This window comes from Cucumis sativus, chromosome 4, assembly GCF_000004075.3.
Source record: "Cucumis sativus cultivar 9930 chromosome 4, Cucumber_9930_V3, whole genome shotgun sequence".
NCBI lineage: Eukaryota > Viridiplantae > Streptophyta > Magnoliopsida > Cucurbitales > Cucurbitaceae > Cucumis > Cucumis sativus.
In genome coordinates, this window is record NC_026658.2 from 10273014 (window position 1) to 10284097 (window position 11084).

General features: G+C 32.1%; 1 long non-coding RNA gene across 1 annotated transcript; it reads right to left on the bottom strand.

Annotated features, from left to right (window-relative positions):
- Positions 1 to 4437: 4437 nt before the first annotated feature.
- Positions 4438 to 6240, bottom strand: LOC116403180. The gene is made up of 2 exons (XR_004215785.1): positions 5847 to 6240; positions 4438 to 4700 (listed from the first exon to the last, which is right to left on the bottom strand). It is a non-coding gene; the product is annotated as an uncharacterized LOC116403180 (long non-coding RNA).
- Positions 6241 to 11084: the final 4844 nt, after the last annotated feature.

An 11084-nucleotide genomic window follows, 5' to 3' on the forward strand; every position in this document is an offset into this window, starting at 1 on the left:
TCCAACCACTGTGTGGTCTCGTTTTGAGTAATGTTAAAGCTTTTTGCCTTCAAAAGCCAAACGGTGATGCCGCAGACTCAACTTTTTGGTTCCGTCCCAAAACATTGAAAAAAGGGTCAACACAATAGCCTAGAAAGGAACGACCTAGCTTAGAACGGTGTCAAATGTCTCAAAAGTTCACATCCAACCACTAGGTGATCTCGTTTTGAGTAATATTAAATCTTTTTGCCCACAAAAGCCGAACGGTGATGCCTAAGAAATTTGGTTCCGTCCAAAAATGTCAAAAAAATGGTCAACGCAATGGCATAGAAAGGAACAACCCACCTTAGAACGGTGTCAAAGGTCTCGAAAGTTCGCATCTAACTACTAGGTGGCCTCATTTTGAGTAATATTAAAGTTTTTATTAAAGTTTTTTGCCCACAAAAGCGGAACGGTGATGCCCGAGACTAAGTTTTTTGGTTCCGTTTCAAAACGTCGAAAAAAGGGCTAACGAGATTGCCTAGAAAGGAACGACCCAACTTAGAACGGTGTTAAAGGTTTCGAAAGTTCGCATCTAACTACTGGGTGGCCTCATTTTGAATAATATTAAAGTTTTTTACCCACAAAAGCCCAACGGTGATGTCCGAGACTCAGTTTTTTGGTTCCGTCCCAAAACGTCGAAAAAAGGTTCAATGCGATGGCCTAAAAAAAAACGACCCAGCTTAGAACGGTGTCAAATGTCTCAAAAGTTCGCATCTAACTACTAGGTGGCCTCATTTTGAGTAATATTAAAGTTTTTTGCCTACAAAAGCCGAACGGTGATGCCCAAGACTTAGATTTTTGGTTCCGTCCCAAAACGTCGAAAAAATTTCCAACGCGATGGCCAAGAAAGGAACGACCCAGCTTAGAACGGTGTCAAAGGTCTCGAAAGTTTGCATCTAACTACTAGGTGGCCTCATTTTGAGTAATATTAAAGTTTTTTGTCCATGAAAGCCAAACAGTGATGTCCGAGTCTAAGTTTTTTTGTTCCGTCCCAAAACATCGAAAAAATAGCCAACAAGATGACCTAGAAAGGAACGACCTAGCTTAGAATGGTGTCAAAGGTCTCGAAAGTTCACATCTAACTACTGGTTGGCCTCATTTTGAGTAATATTGAAGTTTTTTGCCTACAAAAGTCGAACGGTGATGCTCGAGACTCAGCTTTTTTATTCAATCCCAAAACGTCAAAAAAAAAGGGCTAACGCGATGGCCAAGAAAGGAACGACCCAGCTTAGAACGGTGTCAAATGTCTCAAAAGTTTGCATCTACTACTGGGTGGCCTCATTTTCAATAATATTAAAGTTTTTTACCCACAAAAGCCAAACAGTGATGCCCGAGTCTAAGTTTTTTGTTCCGTCCCAAAACGTCGAAAAAATAGCCAACAAGATGACCTAGAAAGGAACGACCTAGCTTAGAACGGTGTCAAAGGTCTTGAAAGTTTGCATCTAACTACTAGGAGGCCTCATTTTGAGTAATATTAAAGTTTTTTGCCCACAAAAGCCGAACGGTGATGCTCGAGAGTCGGTTTTTTGGTTCCGTCCCAAAATGTCGAGAAAATGGCAAACGCGATGGCCTAGAAAAGAACGACCCACCTTAGAACGGTGTCAAACATCTCGAAAGTTTGCATCTAACTACTGGGTGGCCTCATTTTGAGTAATATTATAGGTTTTTGCCCACAAAAGTCGAACGGTGATGCCCGAGACTCAGTTTTTTGGTTTCGCCCCAAAACGTGGAGAAAATGTCCAACGCAATGGCCTAGAAATCAACGATCCAACTTAGAACGGTGTCAAAGGTCTCGAAAGTTCGCATTTAACTATTGGGTAGCCTTATTTTGAGTAATATTAAAGTTTTTTGCCTACAAAAGCCGAACCGTGATGCCCGAGACTCAGCTTTTTGGTTTCGTCCCAAAATGTTGAAAAAGGGACCAACGCGATTGCCAAGAAAGAAACGACCTAGCTTAGAACGGTGTCAAAGGTCTCAAAAGTTCGCATCTAACTACTGGGTGACCTCATTTTGAGTAATATTAAAGTTTTTTGCCCACGAAAGCCGAACGGTAATGCCCGAGACTCAGTTTTTTCTTTGTCCCAAAACATCTAAAAAAGGGCCAATGTGATAGCTTAGAAAGGAGCGACCTAGCTTAGAACGGTATCAAAGGTCTCGAAAGTTCGCATCTAACTTCTAGGTGACCTCATTTTGAGTAATATTAAAATTTTTTGCCCAAAAAAGCCAAACGGTGATGTCCGAGACTCGTTTTTGGTTCCGTCCCAAAACGTAAAAAAAAAAACCAGCGCGATGGCATAGAAAGGAATGACCCACCTTAGAACGGTGGCAAAGGTCTCGAAAGTTCGCATCTAACTACTGGGTGACCTCATTTTGAGTAATATTAAAGTTTTTTGTCCACAAAAGCCAAACGGTGATGCCCGAGACTCAAATTTTTGGTTTCATCCTAAAACGTCGAAAAAAGGGTTAGCGCGATGGCCAAGAATAGAGACTCAGCTTAGAACGAGATCAAAGGTCTCGAAAGTTTGCATCTAACTACTTGGTGACCTCATTTTGAGTAATATTAAAGTTTTTTGTCCATGAAAGCCAAACATTGATGCCCGAGTCTAAGTTTTTTGGTTTCGTCTCAAAACGTCGATAAAATAGCCAACAATATGGCCTAGAAAGGAACGACCTAGCTTAGAACGGTGTCAAAGGTCTCGAAAGTTCGCATCTAACTACTGGGTGGCCTCATTTTGAGTAATATTAAAGTTTTTTGCCTACAAAAGCCAAACGGTGATGCCCGAGACTTAGTTTTTTAGTTCTGTCCCCAAACGTCAAAAAAATGGCCAACGCGATGGCCAAGAAAGGAACGACCCAGCTTAGAAATGTGTCAAAAGTCTCGAAAGTTTGCATCTAACTACTGGGTGGCCTCATTTTGAGTAATATTAAAGTTTTTTGTCCATGAAAGCCAAATAGTGATGCCCGAGTCTAAGTTTTTTGGTTTCGTCCCAAAACGTCGATAAAATAGCCAACAATATGGCATAGAAAGGAACGACCTAGCTTAAAATGGTGTCAAAGGTCTTGAAAGTTCGCATCTAACTACTGGGTGACCTCATTTTGAGTAATATTAAAGTTTTTTGCCTACAAAAGCCGAACGGTGATGCTCGAGACTCAGCTTTTTTATTCCGTCCCAAAACGTAAAAAAAAAAAGGCTAACGCGATGGCCAAGAAAGGAACGACCCAGCTTAGAACGGTGTCAAATGTCTCAAAAGTTTGCATCTACTACTAGGTGGTCTAATTTTCAGTAATATTAAAGTTTTTTACCCACAAAAGCCAAACGATGATGTCCGAGACTAAGCTTTTTGGTTCCGTCCCAAACTATCGAAAAAATGATCAACGCGATGGCCAAGAAAGAAACGACTCACCCTAGAACGGTGTCAAATGTCTTGAAAGTTCGCATCTAACTACTGGGATGCCTCATTTTGAGTAAAGTCTTTTGCCCACAAAAGCCCAACGGTGATGCTCGAGAGTCAGTTTTTTGGTTCCGTCCCAAAATGTCAAGAAAAGGACAAACGCGATGGTCTAGAAAAGAACAATTCACCTTAGAACGGTGTCAAACATCTCAAAAGTTCGCATCTAACTACTTGGTGGCCTCATTTTGAATAATATTAAAGTTTTTTGCCTACAAAAGTCGAACAGTGATGCCCGAGACTTAATTTTTTGGTTCCATCCCAAAACGTGGAGAAAATGTCCAACGCAATGGCCTAGAAATCAACGACCCAACTTAGAACGGTATCAAAGGTCTCGAAAGTTTGTATTTAACTATTGGGTAGTAGCCTCATTTTGAGTAATATTAAAGTTTTTTGCCTACAAAAGCCAAACCGTGATACCCGAGACTCAGATTTTTGGTTTCGTCCCAAAATGTCAAAAACTGAACCAACGCGATGGCCAAGAAAGAAACGATCTAGCTTAGAACGGTGTTAAAAGTCTCAAAAGTTCGCATCTACTCCCCTCATTTTGAGTAATATTAAAGTTTTTTTGCCCACAAAAATTGAGTTAAACGGTGATGTCCGAGACTCAGTTTTTTTATTTCATTCCAAAATGTCAAAAAAAGGGCTAACGAGATGGCCTAGAAAGGAATAACTCATCTTAAAATGGTGTCAAAGGTCTCGAATGTTTATGGCCTTATTTCGAGTAATATTAAAGTTTTTTACCCACGAAAGTCGAACGGTGATACTCGAGACTTAGTTTTTTTGTTCGGCCTAAAAAGGAACGACCCATTTTTAAATATGTTATTATATGAATTTTATTTATTTTGCTAGTAAGAAATCAACCCTCAAAACTACCTTCAGTCAAAAATTCATGACCAAAACTGTTGTTGATCTTTGACATAAAAATGGCGTAAGTATTTTAACTTCTAATTGGTTCAATAAAAAATTAGTAAATTTTGATCTTAAAAAGACATCAATAGACTATGATCTTACAACTATATTTACTTTTGAAAATAAAACCGATTAAAAGCTATGTACATTATAAATCATAATTTCTAATTATCCACATTTAAGAAGAAAGAACACTTTACTATCTAGCATAGCAACAGAGAGATATTTAGTTCAAAAATCTCCAAATATAGCTGACTGACCTTCATCAGATTATCCACCATTTCTTCTGCTGAGCTCCTTAAATTTTGAATTTAGCCACTGTGACATCGAACAATCCTATTAAAAAAAATTCTTCGCAAAATTTGATTGATGAAAACTGTAACATTTTTAAATGAAGAAATGGGAAGATTCCGTAAGAAACAGTTAGCTAAAATTAATGGTAAAAATAGTGTAATAATAATGCAAGGAAGAAGATAAAGCTAATAGAAAAGAAATTGATACAGATTTAAAGCAATTCAGTTCATCATGAAGTTATACTTATAATTAAGTACTTGACTAGTTTGGAACAAGAAGCTAGTATAAAATTTCCCAAGATGAACAAACAGATTAATAATGGCTAAGAAAAAGAAGAACACAAAGTGAAAAAAAAGTACGATTGTGTGTGTTGTTGATCAACAGATAGATTCGAAATGGAACATTTGAAAGGGAAAAAAAGACTTTAACGGTTTTCAAAAATGTCTATCAAAGAGAGTAACAACGGGAATTTGGAATGGATAAAGGATAAGCATCTTCAGAAAGATGAACAGAGAAAAAGTTACTACATATAGAGAATAAAAAGTACAGTAAAGTGAGCTCGGTCGGAAAAGGAACAGGAAAAGATTCCACGACGGTGTTGGTGCCAGACGGCAAAGGTAAGTTAGATAAAGAAGATGCTAAATCTAAAAGTAATTCGGAGGAAGAACAGAGATTAAAATAATAACGATAATAAGAAACAACCAAAATGAATCATTGTTTAATGAAACTTTACTCGAAACGCACTGTGAATCCATGGAATAATTGCAAAATGGAAGAATCAAGAAAAGCGAATAACACAAACGTGGACCACTGCACAAACAACGATTTGTTCAAATTGACCGAAAGCACTTTTAGTTCCATTACTATTTACTTTTCAAATAGAGAGATCATCAGATCGAGCAATAGCATAAACCGATTCCATTTCTGCTAAATCAAACCTCAAAATCAGTCACAGACAAAAAAAAAAAGAAAAAACCAGATACTCGCACAAAACAATTAAGTCATGTAAACACGCATTGATTCACCAGCAACATAACATCTAAAGCTTGATAAAATCCAAAGCGCAGAAGCAAAGTAAATAAATTAAACCTTCGAATTGAATAAGGAAGCTCCTAGAGGTGGATTTTCCAGATCTTAATAGTAAATTACAAGAACGAAAACAATTCAAACCTCAAAAAACTGCATCAGGTAAAAGATGCTAGATCCATGAAATCTTCATCGCTGTCTCGGATTCAGTTGATGCAAGGCGGGATCCAATTCGCTCGATTACACACACACACACATATATATATATTTCCCCTGAACAACGCAGAGGAAATTGAAAGAGAGAACAACAATCAAGAGATCATGATGAACAAAAAGCGAAACAGTTCCCGACCTGCACCAAGCGAATTAGAGAGCGCCGATGACTGAACCAAAAAAGAGCAGAGATGGGGGGAAAAATCGCCATCGCCATGAGAGAGAGAGAGAGAGAGAGAGAGTTGAAGGACGAGAAGAGGGTGAAAAAAAAGAGAGAGAAAGAGAGAAAGAAATGGTTAGGCATTTAAGGCTAGTGGGAACCCTATGGAGGAGTAGGGGTAGTGATTGCGTGATGCGAGGGTTATATATAGGGAAGACAGACGAATATGATTGGAACACGTGGCAAGGGTGATTTTTGGATCGGTGACGATTCAATTCAAGCGGCGCATGGTGCAGTCGTTTTATTTTACTTTTAATAATAACTACTAAGAAAGAAAAGAAGAGTTATTTATTTAATTAAATTAAATTTTGAAAGGGAAGCGGGGGCCTCTCTTCCGCGTGAGGAGTTGAATAAAAGGGCATGGATTTGTATTCATTTACGAGAATGCCATACGTGGTGTTTGGCAGAATAAGTCACAGTAAATGCACGTGCGTTTTTTTGTTCCCACTTGCCTTCTCTCCCTAATTCTACCGAGGGTGATGAGCTGGAACTTTTATTAATAAATTTTTATTTATATTCTTTTCAATTGCCTCATTTATTTATTACAAACCACTCAAATATAACCAAATATTACTAATTTTATACTCTCACTCTCTTTATTATTAATTTTAATTTTCAAATATTACTAATAAGTTTTTTACCAAACAAAAAATTTAATTAATGGAATTTTTTTCTCTAATCAACCTAAACCTATTTTAGTTTTAAGAGAAAACTCACCTTTTTCTTTTCTTTCTTTTAGTAAAAAAAATAGAATTTGAGCTCGTAAATTTGCTCAATTAATGTATGAATTAAGTACATCATTTCTAACTGTTCATATGATAAAGAGGTGGATTTGTAGTTTGTGTGCGTAGTTAGTAATACTGTAGATTATAAGATACATATTTCTTTTTATTTTGCATATTACACGTCGTTAAACAATATATTATTTTGTTCACATATCATATCGTTCTTAAATATTTCTTTTACGTCATGTAATTAATGGAGTTGGTATTTTTTTTTTAATACTACTTTAGTACTATAAAATTACCCTTAACTAAAAAGTAGCATAGTTATGAAAATTTGAATTTCGTGTATAATGAATTTGGATGGGGACGTTAATTGATGGGTTTGGACCATAATAGACCATGTGTTTGTTTTTATATCACTATGAGCAATAATCGAACATATGTTATAATCACAATCACAGTGAAATTTAAAAAATATTATTCATTTTAGTACCATATTGACATTAATATAGTTCAATTAACCTATAATATGTATTAAGTTTTGTAACGATTTAAGATCTTAAGAAGAAAATAAATATTACCCTCTTTAATTGACGATTAGCATTATTGTTACAGAACTTACACTTGTTGGAATTTCATCCACCACCTCTCGTACAATTAACTTGTATTTAAGCCTCTAAATGTAATTGAATATTATTGTTCGAAATAAATGATAAATTTACTGAAAATACTTTAAAAATATAAAAAAAAAATAGATTTTATCAATTATAAATACTGATAGGCTTACCAATGTTATTTTATTTATTTTTGTTAGCATAATTACTTTACATCTATATAATAAATTAATCTTAAGATCAATCGTGCCAAATTAACAAGAATAACTTATGATGGGTACAAGATAGATTACTGTATTTTTCGATCAAAAATTCCTAATATTTTTAGTGGAATATTACGGTTGATGGAAGAAAGAGAAAAAGTATTATAGAATTGTTAGTTGTGTATTTGGTAACCATTTAGTTTTTAAAATATTAAGCAAAATTGTAAGAAGCTATTAGTTTAATTAGTTGAGATGGTTATGATTCTAAACATTAATTAGTTGAGTTATTATTATTATTAAAGAAAGTATTAATTTGAATAATTGTTTAATATAGAGATGGTCGCAACTAAGTATTGTTTATTAATAGTAATAGTGTGAGATGAGATTCCTAATGAGTGACAACAAATTAATTAATTTTAAAATAAGATTCAAATAATTAAAAATAAATTATTTTTATTGACATATGACATAATACAAATATGTGGCTTCAATCCAAATTTATTTATTTATTTATCTATCATTAATTTATAATTTTATAGAATAATAACTTATTTTTACTTAATAATAATAAGTAGTATTTATTTGTTTAAAAAAGTATTGAATTGCAATGAAACAAAGAGGAGCTTAAATAGATGAGTAGTATTGTTGTGGTACTTGAGCTTGTTATATAAAAGCTATATTAAATACTGCTATATCTAGCTTCTTGCCCATAATCAAATTTCAATTCAATGTTAGTCCTTTTTAAATTACTCGATTTTAACCAAACTTTTTAATTTATTGGTTCTTCTAACCAAACAATATTAGCAACCTCATATTATTTTGTAACAAAATATTTAAAAAATCGTTACAAATATAACAAAATATCATAATATATATATATGATAAATTAAACCATCATTTATGTCTATTTGTACAATAGAGAGATAATAGTCTATCACGATTTATTACAGTCTATTATAGATAAGACGGTCGACATTTTATCATATTTGTAAATACTAGCACGAAGTTTTAATTTTGTATTATATAATAATTTTAATGAAATTAAAAGGGGTGATGTGGAAACACACAAATCAATTTTGTTACGATATATAATTTTAGAATAGGAACATTTTTAAAAATAATAAAATAAAGTAAAATATTTACACGACGTAGCAAAATTTTAGATTTTATACATTTTGTAAAATTTATTACTTTTGAAATTTACTATTTATAAAGGCATAGCATTATACCTAATATAATAGATCCTAATAGAAATAACCAATCAAATGTACATGATATATAAACTTTATTTTCAATAACTTAAATATAAAATTACATTACTAACCTTTGAACTTTTGAAGGTAAAAGTAGAAAGCAAATGTTTATCAACGTAACCACATTGAGATAGTATAGATTAAAATAGATATTTTTGAAACGATTAACTTTTAAAATATAACATAATGAGAAGGATTTTAAATTGATACATTTATATAAGTTTATGGGCTAACTCGATACACGTCCTAATTGAAATTGATACAATTATTAATTTAAGATTATAATATATATCGGATAAAGACAGATACCTTTTTTTTTTTCTGCTTAATCTTTATATATATAAAAAAAAGAATGGGTAAAATAAAAGTGAATATAATAATAATATAATTTGTATGATTGAATAAATAAAATGGTAAGGTCCATAGAATTAACTGGTGTGGTCTCTTCTTCAATTGATTTCAAATGTAAAGATTCTCTCTCTCTCTATCTAACATGCTCATATTTTCATTTCTCAATTTTCAATTCTATACTTTGGGCCATTTCTGTTAGTAATTGTATTAATCTCGACTCAGTTTTATATTTTCTATCAACTTAATTCAAAATAACTAATAGTTATATCAAATTAGACTCTAAACCTTCATGAATAGATTGATTTAAATTTTAAATTTTCATAATTTTATCTTTTATAAATGTATTATAATAAAACATAATTATTAGTTTGAAGTTTAAATTAATAATTTTGACAAAATTTAGAGTTTAGATGGATATAATTATTAAAATACAATTTTTTAAAAATTTAGAAGTGATATATTTTCTATGTTTATTTTCAGAATTGTTTGAAATACATTACATGAAGATAGCAATTAAATCAATATTATTTAAACTTTTTTCTTTTTTTTGTAATTGTTTAAAACAATACACTTGAAAGTACTTTTAACTGTTACCTTTTCAAAAGTTGCTTATGTTTCGCATCAAACACTTAGAAAATCCATTATGAAGTTTCAAACACAATTAATATTATCACTCCAACAAAAATTGATCTACAACAACAACATTTTTCTATATCTTTTATCACAACGAATAACTGTTGCAAAAAGTAAAATTAAAAAAATTTCATATTTTTTCGTCAAAAACGCGAATTTTTAGCTTTTGTGACAGTTTTTTTCCACTATTTCAATTTTGAGATGTACACAGCTGTCATAATAGATATTTTTTTGTTGTAGTGTATAAGTTCAATTTGTAAATTAACTTTAAGCATGAGCTATACATGACTCGTGAGGGTAAAGAAGTTTTTGAATTAGAGGACGTGGTTATTAACATACTTTAATTTCAAATATGTCTTACCATCGTTGAACTGATCAACCATTAAAAAGGAAAAAAAATTGAAAACCTAACGACTTAATAAATATGAAGTTAAATTTACGTACCATACATTTACTGACTTTGAGAAGTCGAAGCTACGAATATCAAAGTCTTATTTGATAAAAAATGAAAGTTAAAATAATATGTTTGTTATTATACACATAATTGAAATAAAATCCTTAATACACAAAATTTGCAGTTTAATCTACAAATAATAATAAGCCTTTTTGCCAATATGAATTTATTTTAAGCTATTTGTTTTTTACCGTCATATTTTCTTTCCTACCATTTCTTTCATATACTTTTTCAATTTTCTCCAAATTGGTTTAGTTAAATTAGAAACGAATTCAACTTTTGAAAGTTTTTAAATTGAATTGAGATTTAAAAACACTTTTAATTAAAATGTGGATAACAAAACAAATGAATTATGGTATTCACGCTCACATGAGCTCAGCTCAATTGACACCTATATGTTCTAGTGGACAAGAGGTCTCGAGTTCAAATAAAAAAATTCATAAAAGTAAATATCAAAACAATGAAATGAGGACAATAAAAAGGATATGCAAATTGCAAAAACTATTATACAAACTTATCCAAAGTTTAAAATTGTATAAATTATATTGGATTATATAAGTTTAAGAGTTAAATTTTTTATTACTTACATATTTCAATTTTTATAATTGTTGTAGATGGAGGATCAAATTTTAACCTTTCAACAAGTTTGGAGGGTGAAACTGTAACATTTACTTATATATAAACAAAATATTTAGAAAAACAAGAGTGAAAGATAT